The sequence below is a fragment of the Plectropomus leopardus genome, chromosome 14 (assembly GCF_026936395.1).
Source record: "Plectropomus leopardus strain MGB_pleo_1.0 chromosome 14, ASM2693639v1, whole genome shotgun sequence".
Classification (NCBI taxonomy): domain Eukaryota; kingdom Metazoa; phylum Chordata; class Actinopteri; order Perciformes; family Serranidae; genus Plectropomus; species Plectropomus leopardus.
In genome coordinates this window covers 1,315,001-1,337,500 of record NC_142189.1, presented here as the reverse complement: position 1 = coordinate 1,337,500, position 22,500 = coordinate 1,315,001, and the positions used below count along the sequence as shown (strand labels likewise).

General features: G+C 40.3%; 1 long non-coding RNA gene across 2 annotated transcripts in view; it reads left to right on the top strand.

Moving 5' to 3' along the window:
• LOC148187385 (uncharacterized) overlaps positions 1-22,500 on the top strand; it is a 140,495-nt gene that overhangs the window by 91,902 nt on the left and 26,093 nt on the right. For both annotated transcript variants that reach the window (XR_015778685.1, XR_015778686.1), the window contains exon 6: positions 11,533-11,616. This is a non-coding gene — a long non-coding RNA (uncharacterized LOC148187385). The remainder of the gene's footprint in view (positions 1-11,532; positions 11,617-22,500) is intronic.

The following is a 22,500-nucleotide window of genomic DNA, read 5'->3' as shown; positions in this document are numbered from 1 at the left end:
ACATTGCATGTAAACAAACATTTAACAGCGTGAAACAAACACCAACAACTCCGCGTTGGTTGTTGTTCACAGTCAGTCTGTGTTAACACACCTGTCAGTCACTTAAAACAGGAGCCATTCGACTTTCAGAGCAATCACTCGACGTGCTTTTGTTCATTACTGTTTGACATTTATCAAACAAAGACATGCGACATAATGTCATGTTCTCTGTGAAGCAATCACCGTAATAATACCGTTAAACGCACCCGTCAGCTGCGAGCACCTGCGCAGCATCCAGAACATGACCTCCTGATTGCAACTGTTATTCATACCATCATACTGTGTGTGTGTGTGTGTGTGTGTGGGGGGGGGGGGTCAGCGGCTTCATAAAAACCTCCTTCACGTTGAGTGTTGCTCTTAATATTTCCACTCACAATACTGCTGATTAGACACATGCTGCGAGGCCAAAACTTTGCGGACGCCTGTCCATATAGCCTCTGTTGTATTAGTTACTATAACTCTGCATAATCTCTCATTCAACCGGTATATACTGTTGGCTACTATTTAGGGCCCTCATGGACCTTGTATTACATCATTACCGGCTGCGTTTCAACCTGACGCTGCCAGTGTCACACTAAACAGCGGTATTTGACGACTTAAGAATGAGAGCAGTTGGAAATTGAAGAGGGAGGGGCAGAAACTCAACTCAAATGCAGTTGTCGTGTGTCAAAAACATGCATTTAACACTTTAAAAACCAAAGCAAAATGGCTTGTATTCTTTCAAAACATCTAAAGAGGGCAATGAGCAAAGAAAGAAGAAGAAATGATCCAGAAGTTTGCAACAAATTAGTGAAAAATACCCCCAAATTACCTGAAAATCAGTAAAAATAAATAATTTAAAAAAATAAAAACAAAAGCAAAAAGAAGACACAACCGAAAAAAACACACTTAAAGAAATTACCTGAAAATCACTATTTAAAGAATTATCAATATTTTTTTTTAATTAAAGAAAATAAATGGAGAAAGTCCCTAAATAGTGCCCAAATGGTAATTTGGTGACTTATTTTTAAATATATGATTTTGATCATTTTGGTACTCTCACTTTTTGATTTATTTTATTTTTTGCTATCTGTAAAAGATTTCCTACCAACTTTCTTGTTGCCTTTTTCCCCATGTTTTTGAAAGAAATTGCACCACTTTGCTCAGTGTTCAAAATTTTAAATACTTGTGAAAGGCGTCTGAAAGCAGCACAAGAAAGTGATGTTGCTGCAGGTTTCAAAGGGTTATTTGAGAACTGATTCCAACTTTAAAAACTAAAATATGAAATTGTTAAAACAAAAAGGAGCCCAAAAATCAGGTTGTTGAGCTCCACTTGAGGTCTACCTGAGCATGTGCCTGGATGTTAGCACGCAGTCTGCTGTCACTTAATGCAGAATAAGCTGCAGCATTAGCACGGGGACAGTTCTGAGGTGTTAGCACGTTAGCACGGACCTGCAGGACACGTGGATGATTTAGGAGCTTGCACAGACAGTTAACTGTGTGTGTGTGCGTGTGTGTGTGAGTGTGTGTGTTTATTATATATTGTATGTCAGGAACAATGAATACAAATGTGTGTATGTATCCACAGGTATCATGTGGTGTGTGAATGCTTGTGTGTGATCTCTGTGTCCCCCGCTTCCTCCCACACACACACACACACACACACACACACACACAGAGTCAGTTTTTAAACAGTGACTGATGGCTCTGTGTAATGAATGTAAAGGCCGTATTGTTCATTTCGGCAGCGTTCACATATTAGTGTCGGGCCCGGGGGCGAGCGAGGCGGCTAATGCCGGGCTCAGCTTTCCACCTCCACTTCAAAGAGAGACGAGGCCGCGCTGTGGTTAACTAATAGAGACATTCACACAGGAACAACACACACACAACACATGACAAAACACACACACACACACACGGTGGTGGAAGGATGAATTTCAGAGATTTCAAACAATCACAAAGAGCAGGTGAGAATTTGACCCTTTGAATACAGAAACGTTAAACGGCCAAAAGCAGACGGACCAAAATGCACCTTACAGAACATTAAAGTAGTAAAATACTGTACTTAACCCCTTCAGGGCTCACTTTAATATCACACACACTCATATCACTCTGCACATATGGAGGGTGATAAAAGATATTATACACTAATATGATTTTCTGCTTTCATTGAGTTATTTTTTTCAACAAACATCAGTCCAAATCATTTTTTTTTTAATTTAACCCTTTAAATACCAGCTTTTTGTCATGATGTCACTATGTTTTGAAATTGAAAAAAATAATTCATTAATGTCAGTCTCCTCCTCCTCAGTGTGTGAGTGTAGCTGCTGACAGTCTGGGATATGTCAGTGTGTGAGTGTAGCTGCTGACAGTCTGGGATATGTCAGTGTGTGAGTGTAGCTGCTGACAGTCTGGGATATGTCAGTGTGTGAGTGTAGCTGCTGACAGTCTGGGATATGTCAGTGATCAGCAGCTACATTGACTGTGACAGGTCACCTAGTGGAAATAGCATGTATTTCCTCCAGATGCCAAATATGGTCAAAATGACCTCATCAGGTGGAAAATAGTCAAAATGACAAATTCAGAGTCAAAAGCCCAGAATGACACCCAGAAATAATACAAGTCCTGTTTTTCTGCTCTGATGGCTGTGGGATCAAAAATGTCAGTTTGAATGGGTTTCAATGGAGAATTTTTGGACCTGAACAGTCTGAATGTAACTATTTCGTTTCCACAGTGTATTTTTTTTCTTTTCTTTCCTTTTTTATGTGTGTACATTTTTGGGCTTCCTCCCATGTTTTTGAAGAAATTAAGCCAGTTTGCTCAGGTTTCAGAGGGTTAATGCTCTTTTTTGCACTTTCATTTCTGGGTTTTATGGGCAGCTTATTTACCTGTAACGTTTTCATCCTTTGTGTCAGCTGACTTTTATTTGTGTGTTTGGAGGAAACTTCTGCCAGCGTCTCTCCTGTCAACTACAAACAAAACATTAAAGTTTCACACAAACGCCGTCACACAACACACACACATGCACGCTTGCACGCCCGTGCTCATCATCAAAAATTCCATCTCTTGAATGCGTGCACACACACACACACACACACACACACACACACACACACACACACACACACACACACACACACACACACACACACACACCTGCTCGGATGGATCAGGTTCAGGTCTTCAGAAAAGTCGACGTGTCGGCTCATTTCTTCTCCTCCCTCAAATTTACCCTCCATCTCCTTTGTTGTCTAACTTTCCTCCCCTGTGACGAGACTTCAGCCCACACAAACATGACAGCCGACACACACACGCACACACACACACAGACACACACAAACACACACACACACACACTCTTTTTATTTCCAGCCGGTGTAAGATGTCACCTGAGTCGCTGTAATTACGCCCAGGGTGCTAATAGCGTTTCTCTCACCTCTCTGAGAGCCAGCCAGCGTTCACAGAGGTGTGTGTGTGTGTGTGTGTGTGTGTGTGTGTGTGTGTGTGTGTGTAAGTGAGAGAGAGAGGCAGGTAGATAATGGGGTCAGTGTTGTCTTGTTCGGCTTTGAGCTTCTTCTTTTGTCGCTTGTATGTCGGTTGTACTTTTTTTGTTGTTACTATAAGAGCTCGGAGGCAGATGTGTTGCAGCAGAGGAGAGGTGTGTGTGTGTGTGTGTGTGTGTGTGTGTGTGTGTGTGTGTGTGTGTGTGTGTGTGTGTGTGTGTGTGTGTGTGTGTGCGTGTGCATGTGTGTATAAATAAATACACAATGCAACAACAACACATTGTTTTCCCCATGTCGTCTGTGCAGTACAAAGTTTTAAACCTGCAAACAACACTTAAACATCACCAGAGTGAGTCTCTGTTGCAGAAAGTCCTTTTAAGAAGTTTAAAAGTTCACTGCAACTATCAATAAATTATCTTGACGGCAATTTAAGATTAATAAATCATCATGATCATTGAACCATTGTTTATTCAGGGAGAATCGATGTGAGCACGAAGCTCTTTTACAGCAATGACCTGGATTCTCATTCAGTGGCGTAAAGGTTATGTCACCATATGATAGCAATAAATTCAGTAAATACAAATAACAAGCAGCAATGGCTGTCGAAAGTTATGAATAGCAATAAAGTCAGTAAGAAAAAATAGAAATCAATATATATTATTCATTATATCAATAAAAATACATATCTGAAGAGAAAGAAAACACAACATGAAGTGTATCAGTATTATGTAGAAACACAGCCGCCTCGCAGCTGTTTACATCACCACATATCTTAGTTTTTGTGTTGAGACAAAGACAGAATTTTTGAAAAAGTTCAAGTTCATGTTCAATAATTTCTTGCTCATTGCCTTCATCCTGTCTTGCCTTTGAAAGAAATCGAGCCAATTTGTTCCAGTTTCAGTTTAAATGTTCATACATACTGAAATATTGTTAAAGTACTTTCTGTAGTATTTGTTTACTGTGACAGATGCTGAGGACACAGATACTTGGAGGACAGATTTGGGGTTTTAGTTGCACTCTAAGTTTCTTCTTCTTTGGTGCAGAACCTCCTCAGACCATAGAAACCTCCCAGAATCCTTTGGGGTACATTTTCCCGCTGCCCTTCTCATCTTCTCTCAGTGGACAAAAGGCCGCCTGTCTGCAGGAGGTTTGTTTGATTTGCTTGTTGAATTCGCGCCGTTGGTTCGAGTCAAAGAGTTGTTTTCATCGGCGGTGGAGGGAGAGCATGTCTGCTCTGTAATCAGAGCGAAAACACACGAGGAGGAGGTGCAGAGAGGAGGAGGAGGAGGAGCATTTGTTTTGGTGATGGACAGCAGCTCGGTGTCATCACCGGCAGAGAAACATCAGCTCAGGTCAAACAGCGTCTGACAGCGTGACGACAAAATACACATCTGCATCAGTCAGCGTTTCGTCTGCCGATAACCATCAATATTCACCATCGCTGCAGCACCCAAAAACTGTGTTTTCCCAAAAATAAATAAGTTAAATAATATACATTAAGATTTACTGGAAACACATATGGCTATAACAATAAAGCCCAATTTGTCATTAATTTATTTCAGTTTGTGTGAAGTCGGAGAACGTGGATTTGCCTCGAAGTCACAAGTAGAAACTCTGACTTTTAGTGGCGTTCTGTTGTACTTTTCGGAATATGTTGACTTTAAACTTTGAATTGATTGCAGCATAATTACCTGTTCTGAAGCGCGCACACACACACACACACACACACACACACACAGCATTACGTTTATATACATCTCACCAACAACATGTGCTACTTATGCTTTTGTGTCTTATGTCTTCTGACTGCTCACTTGGCTTGCAACTCTTGACAGATTTTGTGCCCAAACTAGCTATGGAGTATCGTATCGTATCGTATCGTATCGTATCGTATCGTATCGTATCGTATCGTATCGTATCGTATCGCATCACATCATATCTTATCCCATCCTTTTGCATCATAACGTATCATATCGTACTGTGTCATACTAAAGTGTAAAGTATCATATTGTTTTCTATCGCATTGTTTCGTATTGTATCGTGCCATATTAAATCATACGATATCGTACTGTATCGTATTGTATCATACCATACTGAATCATACCGCCAGCACTGTACCAAATCGTATCGTAATGTATCGCATCGTACTGCACCGTATTGTATTGTCTCCTACTCTATCCTTTTGCATCGTATCAAATCGTATCGTATCATATCACACTCTGTCATATCATATAGTTTCCTATCGCATCGTATCGTATTGTATTGTATGGTACCATACTGAATCCTGCTGTACTGTACCATATGATATGATATGGTATGGCATTGCTTCACATCTTAATGTAAAGTATTGTATTGTAACATTTTACTGATCTAACTGCAGGAATACTTTCAGTGCAGGTCTTTTTTACTTGTAACAGAGTATTTTCAGACTGTGGTATCAGTACTTTTACTGCAGTGAAGGATCAGAGTACTTCCTGCGCAGCTGTCCAGCAGTGTGAGGATGTCTGAACGCAGCAAGACGATAATGTTTCAGACTGACAGTCAACACACAAACAAAGCTCTCATTCATAAAGAGAAAACGTCTTCCTCTTCTTCAACTCGTTGGGAAACCAACTCACCTGGAACAAGGAGCTGTCACACACACACACACACACACACACACACACACACACACACACACACTCAGTCTTTATCAGTTTCAGACAGGTATGTCCTGACAGAGAGAGAGACGACTCACATATTTGGCAGAAAGACAGACCACAACACGACAGCTGTGTGTGTGTGTGTGTGTGTGTTATTATAAGTATTTTAATACTGAACACACATGCACATACACAAACACACACCGTCTGTGTGCAGAAAGTACATTTACTTATGTAAAAGTAGATAGAAAAGATGACTGATGACTGATGAAGAAAAGATACAGTCAAACAATTGTATTGAAGTAAAAGTAAAAAAGTATCAGCATCAAAATAAACTCAAAGTACCGAATGTTAAAATACTTTGTAGTATGATGTAAATAATATACAGTATATTACTTGATTATTTTGGATGCATTGATGTGTTTATCACTTTTCCTGTTTTTCTTTTCTTCTTGATTTCTGCTTCCCATCTCCCTTCAACCTGCTCTAACCCCAAACTCTTCAGCTATCGACAGGTGTGAAAATGTATAATAATTTGGGAAAAATATCCACATATTCTTTTCAGAAGTTGTCAAATTTCGCTGCTTTCGTAGTGATTTTGGTGTAAAATCCTGACGCCAAAAGCCACCTTTTGCGTCAACACGATGACCCCTGACAGCATTAGAAACACTGTCGGTAACGACATAACAAGGTTCGTGCGGCGCAGAACGGGAGGTCGATGGATTCAGTCAAGTTATTTTAATAACGACATAGTGTGCTAATATGAGTAACAGGCAACATTAGTGACGGATGTGATGTTACATTTCGTGTAACGAATGCGTGTAACGAGTGTACATTGACGCACTGTCCCTGAACGTCCAAAACCGGCCGCGGAGGACACCCGGAGCATCGTAGTTGAATGTGTCTCTGACGAAGTGTCCGTGTTTGAAGAGTTTGTAGTCTGAGTGTGTTGCTGTCCTCCTCTCTCCTCCACGTCCCCCTCTTCCCACCTTCGCTCTTTCTTTCCTTTCCTTCTCGTCCTTCCTCTCTTTCCTCTCCTCCGGTGACAGTTGACCTTTGACCTCTCACTCTGTCTCACAGTGAGGGTGTGTTTGTTTCGCTGGCCGGCGCTGCCGTGTTTGTTTAACAACAGCTCCGTTTTCTTGGTTTCAGTCTGACGCCTCCGACGCTGCGACACCGCGGTCACGAAATCTGAGAAATTAATCAGAGCTATTGTTCTTCACTGTGTGTGTGTGTGTGTGTGTGTGTGTGTGTGTGTGTGTGTGTTTACACGCTATCAGTTTCTCTGTGTTTGGTTTTGTTTATACTGTGTCTCTCAGGACTACACAAGCACTCTTTGTGCATTTGTGTGAGTGTGTGTATATGTGTGTGTGTTGACTGCGTGTATTTTCATACTCGGTTGCCCTAAGTACAGTACTTGTGTTTTCTCTTTAGTAAACAAAGGCAGAACAAGCGCTCCCCTCAGGATTCAGCTGTGTGTTGGTGTGTTCTCAGATGGTTTTCTTTTTTTATTGAAGCACAACAAAACACACAATCCTTTGACTTTTAATAAGAATAAAACAGCAGTGGAATGTTACTTAGTACATTTACACAGGGTACTGTGTTTCTGTATTTGTACTTTACTTGAGTATTTCCATTTCGTGCAGCTCTGTCACATCTCAGAGGTAAATCTTGTACTTTTTACAGTCTGACAGCTTTAGTTTCTTCCTGTTTATGTAAAATCACAAATCTCCAGATGTGATGAGTTCTTTTAGAAACGCACCGTATTATCGGCAGATATCGGCTTTAAAATTAAATATTGGTATCGACAAACATGCAGATTTCCGCCAATATCACAAACCAATATTTTATTTATTTTTGACATAATGAATATGTGCAGTTGTTTTAGCAATGTTGCACACCTAAAGATATACATATATACACATTACAACAATTTTCATATTTTTTACTACTCCAGCTACTTTGCACTAGATATCTCATTGAATTATTCTACTTATTTTATTCCGCTTGTTTTTCCATCTTTCTGTCCAGTGTGTGTGACCCTTTCCCAGGTAACCGGCTGATTTTTACTGGTTTACGTCTTTTATTACATCTACACTGTGTAATTATTTCACTCAATTCTCATTTCCCCTCAAGAGCAATTTTTCAGTCCCATGTGCAATTATATTTATTTTCACCTCATACTTAGAATATTACTACACACTATGTGTGTACTACAGTTTTCTGATTGCAACTGTCTTGCGTAATCTGTCCTCATAGGTCACACCAGTATGTGGGTATCGTGATATGTCAGATCGTCTCGTCGCCTCGTCTGCTCTCGTCTCGTCGCCTCTCGTCTGCCTCGTCTCGCACTGCACCGTGCACTGCACCGTACCGTATCGTATCGTATCTGACCCCACAACTTCATTGCAAAAAATGCTTAAAAACATTGCAACAGGCATCACAACTTTTTAGAGAAGCTGTTGTAAAATCCAACAATTTAGGCCACAACAGTCACAAAAACAGCCTGTGAATTCTGGAGGGATTGCAAAAATAGAAAATACATATAGATACAATAGATATAATAGGGGATACTGATAGAGAATATTACACTGCATGATGCATACTTTTACTTCTAAGTAAACTTTACTCATTGCATCCTTTCACAGTGTGGTATCAGTACTTTTACTGCAATAAAGGATCTGAATACTTTCTCCAGCACTAGTGAACAGATCTGATTTGGGGTGAGCGATAGAGAGGAGGGGTCACAGGGTGATTATGATCTAAAGGGTTCATCCTCTGCAGAGCATGAACACAAATGTGTCTGTACCAGATATTTCAGGACTGAACAAACATCACTTTTTGGGTTTTTTTCTGCAGCTTCTTAGTTTCATCTCATATTCATACACGTGAGCGACTCTCTCCGGTTGCACAAGACTCGCCTGAAACTCGACCTCCGCTCGTCTATTTACATATTTCATCTCACTAACTACATGTGTGTGTTGTTCTTTCCCTCCTCACAACAAAACAAGCGCTCCTTCACTCCTCTGTGTCTGTTGACATACTTCCTTCCTTTAAATTACCTCCGCAAGAAAAAAAACGGAGCGCTCTCCTCCTCCCGGTGTACCTGTCGGGCCCCGGCTTGTTTACATACTTTGCGGCTCTAAGTACATGTGTATGTTTTCACAGTGTTTCCTTTCTTTGGGTACAACAAAACAAGCGCTCCTCTCTTGAACATGACAGCTCGCTCTAAAGCTAATGTCGCCCTCGGGGGGCCGAGGAGGAGGAGGAGGAGGAGGAGGAGGAGGAGGAGATGATTCATAACGACCTGCCATCCTGTCAACACACACACACACACACACACACACACACACACACACACACACACACACACACACACTCAGCCTGCGGGGACAATAGGTGCTGTTGCTTTTAAGGGTGAGTCCAACCTGGATCGTCTTACCTTCCCTCTCTCTCTCTCTTCAAGTCATTTGTACTCGCCCTTCCTCCCCCTCCTCCTCCCCCCTCCACCATCATTAACAGCTAAAGTTACTCCCCCCCAACTCCCCTCCCCTTCACCTCACCTCCCTCCCTTCGACCTGCAGATTCAACCCCCCCCACCTCCCTCCGAGCTAAACACACTCATCACTGTCCTGAGAGTGTGTGTGTGTGTCCATAGGTATTTCTCTGTGTGTGTGTGTGTGTGTGTGTGTGTGTGTGTGTGTGTGTGTGTGTGTGTGTGTGTGTTTTCGTGGGAAACAACTTCCCTAAAAAACCTCAAAGTTGAGCATGTTTTTAAAACATCAGTCCATTTTTAATAAGACCTAGAGGAAGAATTATTTACATCCTTAGTGAAGTTAAAGTTACACATTTGCTCAAATACTGAACTGAAGTGCAATTTCACGTACTTGTACTTCACTTTTGACACTTTAAATATATTCCAATGCTGATACTTTTATATAAAATTGTGAATTCGGGAGTTTTGGCTGGTGTTCAGAGGAGGAGGCATGCACTGAGGAGGGGCTTCAGTGTTTTGTTTTGGCTTGAAAAAATGTTGACAATTTTCATAATTTTTAAAATAAAATATTTGGGCTTTTTCTAAATCTGTAATTTTTAGCATTTTTTAAAAGAAACTTTTGGGTTTTTTTTTTTTTTTTACTTTTACTTTTTTTTTACTTACTTTACTTACATTTTTGACAATGTGGCATGATTTCTTTAAATTTACCAAACTTACCCCATTTATCGTAGCTAAAAACTGTAAAAACAGAAATTCAAATTTCTGATAGTTCTTGAACACATCATGAGCTACGAATGCTTCTGTCAGGAAAAAAAGAAAACATAACCAAACCTTATTTAAAATGTGTGTGTTTGCAAAAACTAATCAGCAGTAAAGAAAGTAAAAATTAAAAAAGAGGCTCATCTCAACTCCTTAACTTTCAGACGTTAAAGGGGCAGTTTTTAAAATCTAACAATTTAAAACGTAGCATTGATTATTAGATATTAGCAAAAAAATAAGGCGAAATGATTATTCTTAAATTATTTTTCAAAGAATAATACTTTGTAGTGCTTTCTTGTGGTCTTGTTTTTGTTATTTTGCTCATTTTCTGTTTATTGTTTTTTAGTATTTACTATTCTCTTGCTAATCTTTGGCTGATTGTTAGGTTGCTCAGGTTTCCAATGATTAATGTTGATATTTATGTTTGCATTTTGCACCTGAGGTCTGAGAAATGCTCTTATTCTGCTCTGCACACAAATGTTTAGCAAAATGACAGTAAAGCTGAATTGAACTGACTTTTTGTGTCCACTTGCATCTTGTAGCTTTGACTTTTGATATTTTCTGACACAGTTTAATAACAGTGTTTAATTCGTCTGTGGTTTATATTCCGGTTTTAAAAACTCCTCCTGAGTTGCATATCCGTCTCTGTAAAGCCTCCAGCCTCCGCTCTAAATTTGGCGTATGTTTGTGGTGTGTAATTAAAGCTCAGAGATCTTTATTAATGTTTCTCGGTAATATGTTTGGTCCCGTTTCAAAGTGTGCATTCTTGGCGTTCGCCGAGTTGTGAGTGTGTGTGACACATAACGGAGCTTCGTTGGGTTCCTCGCTGTCTCGGTTACGTACATTTTTACACAATGGTGTTTATTTTAGCACCGTGACAACTGGGAGCTTAAACAGTCAACATCTCCATCTGTGAGGAAACACTTTTTGCCATCGAGCTCGATTAAAAGAAATCAGAGGAATGATTTTATTTTGAAAATCAGTGAAAACAAAAAAAGCCCAGCTGATTCTCTGAGCTGTCCGACTGCAGATGTCTTCAGGTGATTCTCACCGTTATTAATGAGTCGACCTGCTGCCTCTCTAACCTCTGTTCTCCCCGCTCTTTTCCCACCAGCCTCCACCTCCACGCGGGACCCCCCTGCTCTGTAAACACCAGTTTGGTGGGAAAGTTCGCTCCATCCGTCTCACTTCCTGTCAGGTAAGATGAGACGAGGCGGCTGCAGTCGGCTGATCGATCGTGTCCTTCTGCACATCACTGTCACACTTCTTTTTCTTCTTCGCTGCTGCTGCTGCCTCCACCTCAAACCACACCTGCACACCGCACGCCAACTCGGTACTGTAACAAGAAACAAGCAGCACACACAAAATAAATCATAGAATCAGCAATCATCTGCATGTTTCAATCATAGGGTTAAATGATTTTTAACTCTTTGAAACCTGCAATGACATCAGTTTTCTCGTGCTGCGTTCAGACCTTTCACAGGCTGTTTGACCCTTTGACATTTTATTTTATTTTGAAAACATGAGGGAAAAAAGGCAACAACAAACTTTGCAAGATATGTCCCAGAATTGCAAGAAATTAGTAAAAGGGGACAAGAAAATTAAAAAAAAAAAAATTGTTTTGGGAGGCTATTTTCAGGATTATTAGAATATTATTCAAAAAAAGGGGAAAATATCTTCAACTCCATACTGATAGTTATAATAATGTTATATTCATAATTATGTTACAGGAAAAAAATCACACAATATATTAAATATGTACATTTTTATGTTCAGCAACATCTCTTATGTCATTTCTTGTTTGTTTTTGTTTCTTAATATTTTTTGGGAATATTTTCAGGTTATTCTCTTATAACTTTTTTGATTTTTTTTGCTATTTTTTAGCCATGTTTTTTTAAGTTGCTTGTTGCTTTCTCACATGTTTTTGAGAAAAAATAAACCTATTTGCTGTTGTTGTTTCAAAGGGTTAAGCAAACTTTTGAAATGTTGCAAATTTGGTTAATTTCCATCCAACTGAATTGCCAGAACAAATCTTGACACTACATTTCTGCAAAACACAGATGACGTTTGTATGTTATTAAGAAGCAAATGCTACTGAAAATGTACGTTTTAAAAGTGTTGAATGTGGTTATAGTTTGGAAAAGATCATGTTTTGGTAGTAGCAGCATGTAGGATTCAGCAGCATCGAGCGATGAGAACTGCATATTTCATCTAACTGAAACTTCTCATGTACCACACCTAAACTCCAGGGGTCGTATTCACAGAAATTCTGAGAATACGCTCAGAGAGCTCCTTATTTTGCCTAAAATTTTCAAGCAAGCAGTCGTAGCTCAGGAGTGATTTAGGGAAATTCTCAGAGCAACTACGGGAAAGTAAGAGACACAGACTTTTATCTTAATGAGGAGGTGTGGTTGACCCTGTCGCCAGGTGTGATGGATTCTTTTAAGATGTGATTGGTTGTCACAGACATGGCCTTTTGTGGGCCTGCAGGGAGCGGACGCCCACTGGAACTGCGTAATAATATGAGACCGTGAAAGATCTTTTTGTGTGATTGTACTGCTGCACTGTAACATTTCTGCAGTTGGCAAATATCTCTGTGATCACTTTATTTCTGGCGTTACATCATCACTGTTTTTGAGCGCGTCTCTAATACGATTAACCACAAACCTTCTCCCTGCAGGACTGAATCTGCCGCGTTACATTTACTCACCGTCATCTACCGTTTGGTGAATATTTCTCCTTCCTCTTTGTTTTTCTTTGTTGAGGATTTTTGGATGTTGCTAGGATTTTAGGACATTTTTAGGATTTTAGAACATTTCTGTGATTTAGCACGTCTCAGATTTTAGAGCGTTTCTAGGATTTCAGTACATTTCTAGGATTTTAAGACATTTTTAAGACTTTCGGACATTTCTAGGATATATAGATACATTTTTAGGATTATATGACATTTCTAGGATTTTGGGACATTTCTGGGATTTTAGCATGTTTCTAGGACTTTATGGTATTTCTCAGATTTTAGGACCCTTCTGGGAGTTTAGGATACTTGTAGCATTGTAGGATGTTACTTTTAGGACATCAGTGTCTCAGCTGTGTCCTCTGTTGGGGGTGTGGAGGATCCTCCTCTGGCTCTTTTTTTGATCAACAAGCTCTGTTTTGATGCTGTTTTATGTCTCTGACACTTTATGGAGACTAAAAGGGCAAAAACACAGAGTCAGTCACTTTATTTTATTGTGAAGTAGAAAATGGTTGGACGGCCGCCCGGCACCCTGTCAGGGGCCAGATTTGGCCTGCGGGCCATAATTTGAGCATCACTGTTATTGCAAACTTCATAGAAACTGCGGATCCTCACAGGCAAACAGCTCTGAAGTCACTTCACATGTTGATTTTTGTCCTCGTCCGTGCGAGGCGTCAGGTGTGTGCGTGTCAGGTCATGTGGGTGTCAGATCAGCCAGGTGCTGAGGATTAGTGTCGCCAAACTCTCTGTACCTTGAAGAGCAGCCGGCGCTTATCGCCAAAACGGGAGACGAACAAAAACAGACGATTAAAGCTTCAGTCTGGAGGTTAATATTTAATATGATGATATTTCTGCCACGGCGGAGACAGAGAGACAGGGGGACAGGGAGAGGACAGACAGGACGGACAGAGGTCATAGACCGACAGCGAGGACGATGATTTCTTCCCATGATGCACTGTGAATTGTTATCGACACTGGAGAGAGCGAACAGTAAACATCTTTTTAAGTGTTTGTTTCAAACATCTCCTCACTGTCTCGACGAACAATCGAGTCTCGAGTCAGTCGAGAGCTGTTGACTTTTACATTGACTTCAGTCTCAAATGACTTGATATTTAACTCAGAATTGAGCCAACTTTGACTTGTTGCTTAAGTCAGCCTAAATTGGACTCATGCCAAGCAAATGGAGTCTTAACTTGGACTTAAACTTGTTAACTTGGACTTGTCTAAAATGATTTTGTCTTGTTATATATAAAGTGACACGTAATTTAAATTGTCCTGATTGTCTTCTTTGTTTAGATTCATTCTGAATTATTTGAGTCTTAACTTCTAACAATTAACTTGAAACTTAACTTGGACTTGTGTGACTTGAAAATTGTCCTGATTTTGTCTTGTTTTGAATGTCTTGAGACTTTTGATCTGCTGAATTATTACTTGGACTTATCTTCAATAACTTGGACTTAAATCTTGGTCTTAAATAACTTATTACTTCTAATTTTGGTTCTGAATTTGATACTTTTTGTATTTTTACATGAAGTAAAACAGTTTGAATGCAGTAATTTTACTCTGTATTATTATACTACAGTAACAGACCTGAAAACGTCTTCCAGAGCTTCAAAGCGCCGAGCGAAAGTTTAACTTTATCAGCAGACAGTTTGGACACAGACACACACTGCTGTGGGCAAACACACACACACACACACACACACACACACACATACACACACACACAGATATACACAGCTTATAAAAACACATACGCAGTGAAAGACAGACACAAACAGAGACACAGACTGGTAGCGATTAACACACACACACACACACACACACACACACACACACACACTCAGCTGTTTCTGTTTTAAGTTGAAACTCTGAGTCTCTGAGTGTTTTTGTTCCACAGTGTGTGTTTCTGTTTGTGTGTTTTATACACGAGTGATATCAGCAGAGGCGGAAGAAATACTCTAATCTTTTACTTTAATAAAAGTATAAAAGTATTAGTATCTAAATATTCCCAAAGTACCAAAAGTAAGTACTCATTCTACAAAATGGCTCATACATTGATCAGATGTATTATATTATGTGTTATACTGGTTTTTGCATTAATGTGTTCATCACTTTAATGTTGCAGCTGGTGAAGGTGGAGCTCAGTGTATTTATATATTTTTATATATTTTATGACTAAAAAAATAATCAACAGGCCGACAGGGCACAAATACTGTCACTGCAAACTGTTACTCAAAATTACCTAAAAACAGCAAAGAAGAGACTTAAAAATGCAAAATAATACAAATAGACACAAAGTAATTACAAAAACAGGCAAAACAACCACAAAAAGACATTAAACAACTAAAAAGAGACAAAAAAATGACCAAAATAAGACACTAAAGTACTAAAAGGTGACAAAAATTTCAAATAATTACAGAAAATTCTTCAATTCAGAAACGAAGAGACACATAACAACAAAGAGGTTTTTTAAAAAAGACTTAAAAAAAAACACAAAAACAAATACATGAACCAGCAAAACAACAACAAAGAGGTTTTTTAAAAAAACACAAAAATAAATACAAGAACCAGCAAAACAACAACAAAGACACACAAAATAACCACAACAACCAGCAACCAAACTAAATAACAAAATGACCATAAAGTTAAAAAAACTAACAAAAAGACATAAAATCAACTCAGAGGCCCAAACAACTACAAGGGCACACAAAACGACCACAAACAAGCCACAAAGACAACAAAGCAACACAAGGAGACAAAACAACCACAAAGAGACAAAAATGACCACAATGCAACACAAGGACACAAAAAACAACCACAATAAGACAGCAAAAGTCTACAAAACGAACAAAACAACGAGGAGGAAACACAAAACTATTTTATGAACTGTGATTTAAAATCAAACCTAACGTCCCCCAATGAAGACATTTATTTTTTAAACTCAATGTTTCGTTTTTATACCTGTCGGATACTAATTTTCCCGAATAACTCTGAGAAATTAAAAATGCGTACCAAACAAAATCTTGAGATCTCAGTATAATAAATGTGGTTTAGATTCCTAAAAAGCGTTAAATTTCAGCATCCGTCATTTCTCTGCACAACTTTTTCAGACTTTCTCCTCTTCACCTCCTCACACCAGACAAAGCAGACAAAACACACACTCGCACACACACACACACACACACACACACACACACACACACACACACACAAGGTGGAGAGGCATTCACAGAGAAAGAAAGACGTGAGGAGGGGGGACTTTTAGCCAGGAGGTCAAAGGTCAGGGGTCCTTAAACCAACACTTTGGCCCTCTAAAGCTCACAGCAATTACCTCTCAGACACACACACTCAGAAAGGACTCGATTCACCGGCAGCGCCAATTAATGCTGCTGGAGACGTCTGAAAGAGAGAGGCCACGGACACAATCACGGTCACTCATTCGGAGGGGCCCCGGACCCCGCGCTCGCTTTCTCACCCAAAAACAGAGAGAGAGAGAAAAGACGAAGGGCGAATTAAGAGTGCAAATTAACTCTCTTTTTCCCGCTCTCTCTCTCTCTCTGAGCGACTCGCTGTCCTTTCAGACGGATAATGAGGCCGTCTTTAACGCCGCCGATCAGATGCACAATGCCACACATCCAACGCCATGTGACACACTCGTCTCACCTTCGCCGCGCTAACCGCCGGTAATTGGCTGCTTTGCATAGAGGAGGCCGGTGCACGGGGACACGGACGGCTGGTTGTTTTAGCAGGAACGCCGTTTGTTCTGTTTGGATCAAACATGGCAGACCTGCACTTTGTTTTTATCCTTTTAGAAATTTGTGCTTTACAGTGATTTTCTTCCCTCCACGCCGTCGTCAGTTTTTAACTCTTTACTATAAAAAAAAAATCAACTTGGAGAGACTCGAATTTTTACTAAGGCAGAGGCACTTTGCTTAGGGGCCACTTTTTGAAACTGACAGGAGGCCAGGGGCCACTCAGTCGCAGCAGCCCTTTACATGTTTCAAGGATCACACATGATGATGTTTCTCTGGATTTAGGACATTTTTGGGACTTTCTAGGATTTTCGCAGATTTGTTGGATTTTTTGCAGGTTTTTAGAGTTTAGGGGCCTTCATTGTATTTATGGGTTTCCTAGGATTTTAAGACATTCAGAGATTTTGGCATGTTGCTAGAATTTTCTGACATTTTTAGGATTTCAGGACATTTGTTTTATTTGAGGACGGTTTTGGGATTTTTGGAAGTTTCTTGGATTTTAAGATATTTTAGGACTTTGTGATATTCATAGGATTCTGGGAAATTTCCAGGATTTTTGGACTTTTTAGGATTTTCAAATGTTTATAGGATTTTGGGATATGTTTTGGATTTTGACACATTTTTAGGACTAGGACTTAGGACCCCTGTCAGGGGTGTGGGGGATCCTCCTCTGGCTCTTTTTTGATCAACAAGCTCTATTTTGATGCTGTTTTATGTCTCTGACACCTTATGGAGACTAAAAGGACAAAAACTATTCACAGAGTCCATCACTTTATTTTTATTGTGAATTAAAAATGGTTTGGGGCCACCAGGGGCCCTATCAGGGTCCAGATTTGCCCTGCGGGCCTTAAGTTGAGTATCACTGCTTTAGAGTATCCAGCCCCGCATGGTGCATGTGTGTGTGTGCGTGTGTGTGCGTGTGTGTGCGTGTATGCGTGCGTGCGTGTGCATGAGTGCGTGTGTGTGTGTGTGTGTGTGTGTGTGCGTGTATGCGTGCGTGCGTGTGCATGTGTTTGAGTGCGTGTGTGTGTGTGCGTGTGTGTGTGTGTTCTCGTTCATTTACAGCGACATACATCGATGTATATATTCATGCTTTTTTGACACATTCACACTCTGATATATGCACCGACACACATGGTTGCACAAACTTGAGTGTGTGTTTCAGTAGTAAAATGAGAGTAAATATCAGACACACACACACACTGACACACACACCCTCGGGGGCAGGGTGACACAGTGTGTGTCGGCAGTGTTAATGTATTCATGTGACTTCTGTCTGTGTGTAAATTTTAGATTTGCACTCCGTCCGTCGCAGCTGACACGAGCACACTTTACTCTGAAGTTACGTCAAGTTTAGCAGCAGGATACAAACACAAAGCTTTTATTTTAGCGGATCGTCACTTCCTGTTTCTGTGTTCTGGTTCTGGATGTTGAGTAAACTCGGGCGCTAACAGTTTAGCATTCAGTATGATGAGTGATAATGATGTCACAGCGCCGTTCACGCGGAGCCGCTGCAGATCAGCGAATGTCTCGGGACCGCGACGACACTTCCTGATTTGATTTGATTTAATTTTGTGCCTCGCTGGAGACACCAGGCCTCCTTTAACACACACATCTTACTTTATTAAGACGTAAAAGTTTGCAAGTGAAACTCAGATGTGCTCGCAGAAAATATAATACATCTAGAAACTGAGGCCAAGGTTTACTATCAGTTAACCCTTTAAAATCTTAGCATATTGGTTTGATTTCTTTTAGAAACTTGGTGAGAAAGCAACAAGCACATTAAATTTTTTTGGGACATTTTTCCCTAATTTTTAAGTATTTAAAAAAAAAAAACTTTTAGGTAATTTTCCTGTCACTTTTTACTAATTTCTTGAAATTTGTGAGACATTTTTTGCAAAGCTGATATCTCTTTTCTTTTAAAAATGTTGGCTTTTTTTTCTCCAAATTTTTGGAGATTTTTCATAAAAACTTTGACAGCTTCCACGTCCTTTCTCTCCCCATGTATTAAAAAAAGGAAGACAATTTTTGATAATTGTGTGTGTGTTCATGCATATGTCATAAATGTAGTCCAGATTGTTCTTCTGAATTATGGTCCGTATTTGAATATTTTAGCATGTTGGATGAGAGTCGTAACTTCTTGAAGGAACTTATTTTCAGGATGAAGTTGAAGGAAAGTTTGTGTTTCTGTAGTATCGGGACATTTTTTCTGTTCTCACTCTGTTTGTTTACTTGCTGTTTGTTAAGAAGCTTTAAAGCTGAAGCTCAGCAGCTTTGCGGCTCAGAGGAAGTCGTTTTTCGTGGCGTTGGTGTGAACATTAGTCGTTCTCACACTTCCAGTTTCCCAGGACGTGAGTGTCTGTAGTTGTGAGACAGAACATGAACCCCTCAGCTGATAGATCGGTCTCAATATTTATCACCAGATCTCAATGAGACACAGTTTGTCTGTCTGTTGGTGATCACTCTTCTTCTTCTTCTTCTTCTTCTTCTTCTTCTTCTTCTTCTTCTTCTTCTTCTTCTTCTTCTCTGGCTCGTGTTGTTGGCGGTTTCAATGTTTCGGAGTGGGTCGACCTCCGGCTGATCCCTGTGTGTTTGGAGTCAAACTTCAGCTCCGTCTGATCTATCGGCCGCAGTGTTTAGGACCAAACCTTCACCGAATCACTCAGCACGCGCACAATGGATCGCACACCGGGGACGGAGAGTGTGTGTGTGTGTGTGTGTGTGTGTGTGTGTGTGTGTGTGTGTGTGTGTGTGTGTGTGTGTGTGTGTGTGTGCGTGGACCATATTCGTCCCCTCCGTCAGCAGCCTATTGGTCAGCTCATTAGAGGATCATACATCAGAGCTGGCCTGACCTCGCTCCTCGCTCTCTCTCTGACTCACTTCAGGGTTTGAATTCAGAGAACGCTCACTCTGAAGTACAAATTCATGGTATTTGTACTTCAGAGTATTTCCACTTGCTGCTTTACAGCTTTCCGTCTCAGAGACAAGCACTGCACTTCTGACAGCGCTGCACTGAACAGCTGTAGTTGCTCTGCATATTCAGATAAAATTTGAGTGGCGGGAGAAGTAATCGCTTGTTAAATTAAGAAAAAGTCCAAATACCACAGTTCAAAATCAGGTATTAATACTAGCCGTGGACAGGGGACATTATATTTTCGGAGTGTCTGTCCGTCTGTCCCATGCCTGTGAACGCCTTGAGGGAGTTTAAATGTCCTCTTGGACTCAACAATGAACTGATCCAGTTTTGATGTTAATAGATCAAATTCTCTCTCATTCTTGTGAATGTGATATCTCAAAAACAACTTAAAGGGTTTTTTTGTGGGTTTTTTTCTTCTTTCAAATGGCACAAACGTCCTCTTGTACTCAACAACAAACTTATTAGAATTTGGTGGTAAAACATCACTGTGACTTTGTATCCGTCTTATTCTCGTGAATGCAATATCTCAAGAACACTTTGAGGGATTTTTTTTCGAATTTGGCTCAAACGTGCACTTGCTTCGACCTTGCTTCACTTACAATGCTATTCTGTGACACTTTTTATCTTTATCAAAAAATTGCAGCCTCTGTGATTTTGGTCATTGCACTTGGACATGTTGCAATTTCGATTTGTGCAGCGCTAGTTTTCAAACACACACACTCAACAAAACTTTTCTGATGATCCAGCTGCCCTGCAGGACTTTTTTCAGTAGTCAGATGGCCGGGACACAGCTGGCTCCAGACCTCCATCAAAATGGATAAATAAATTAAATAAAAGCTGAAATAGCAGTGATTAAATAGAAACACAAACGAATTCATGAAAATGACATAACAGAGTTTCTGCTGAGTTACTGGACGTCTCATTCATGTCATCTTTTCAAGTCCACTTGAGAACATTCACATTGCATTCGTTTGTAGAAATACTCATTTGCATTTTACACACGGTTTTTCTTTTTGGGGAGATTTGGTTAAAATTTGCACAACATTTACATGGAAACAGCAGCTGTGTCCCAGTTCAGAGGATTCAGAGGAGAGCGACAGCTGAACCTGCTCTTCCTCCTCAAGGTGTGTCATCACGCCGCAGCGACTAATTATTACCGGTTCATCTAACAGCAACAATTTTGAACTTTGAGCTCTCATTCTCTTTGTTTACAGGCTTTTAGCAACAACTAAAGAAAACTAGAATTACTGTCCTGTTGTTGCACGGCTCCGTGCATGAGTCAAGTTGCACTTACAGTTTACGTCCATGTGAGTGAAAACATGGACGCTTCACACACAGAAGATCTCTACAGTCAGCTCAGTTTACAGATTAGTGTCACTAATTCAGTATCGGACCAAATGTCTCCCCTTCTGTTCCTGAGATATGGCGCTGAGTAAGTTGCAGAAAATATTTTGATGTGACAGTGAAGTTCACCTTTGTGCCAAATTTGAAGAAATTCCCTCATGGAGTTAACAAGAACAAGAAAGAAAAGGTCATGAGGGCCTTTACCTTTGACTTATAGCCAACAAAATCTAATCAGTTTACCATTAAATCCAGGTGGATGTTTGTGCCAAACTGAAAAATTCACCTTAAGGTGACTCAAGATGTTCTTGAGAGTGACACAGATGCAGGGTTACAGTGACATGAACATTTTTACCACCAAAATGTAAACAGTTCATTACTCAGTCCAAGGGGATGTTTGCGCCAAATTTGAAGAGACTCCCTCATGGTGTTCTTAAGATATTGTGTCCACAAAAATGAGACAGATGCAAGGTCACAGTGACCTTTGACAACTAAAATCTTTTTAGTTAGTCATTGAGCCCAATCACACGTTTGTGCCAAATTTGAATAAATTCCCGCAAGGTGTTCTTGAGATACTGCATTCGCAAGAATGAGAAAGATGAGGTCACAATGACCTTTGACTGATGATCACCAAAATCTAATCAGTTTGTTGTTGAGTCCCAGTGGACGTTTGTGCCAAATTAAAAAACGCCAACAACAAAAAACATCCCTGTAGGTGCTCTTGAGATATCATATTTAAGAGAATGAAAAAGACAGTGTTACAAAAAAAACTTAATCAGTTCATCATTGATGCCAAGAGGACATTTGTGCCAAATTTGAAGAAACTCCCCCATGGGTTTCTTAAGAATGGAGTTCACGAGAATGACCTGAAAGCGTGACAACGGTGGTCATGGCCGTTGCAGGCATGGAGGCATTAAAAAACTCCCAAAACGCTGCTTCTTCTGTTTCTGATTGGAGACCTTCAGCTCATTCGAACTCAAAAAGAATCACGACTTCCTCTGCAGAGCTGACTCCTCTGTTCTGTCACTGTACACACACACACACACACACACACACACACACACACACACACATATATTTCCTCCAAAATATACCCACTTAACTCACCCTGACAGCCCCCCCCTCGTGTCCCCGCTGCTGTTGCTATTGTCCTAATACTCACAAGCCAATTTCAGCAAACCCAGTTAACAGCCTGCAGAACTTGAGCGAGCTGATAGACTGACAGCTCTCTGACAAAAGGCACACAGGAGAAACTCCCCCCGCCGCTAATATCTGCTGTCAGCCCGGACGCATCTAAAACGCCGCTAATGCGTCGCCCTTCTGCCGCCGTGCCCC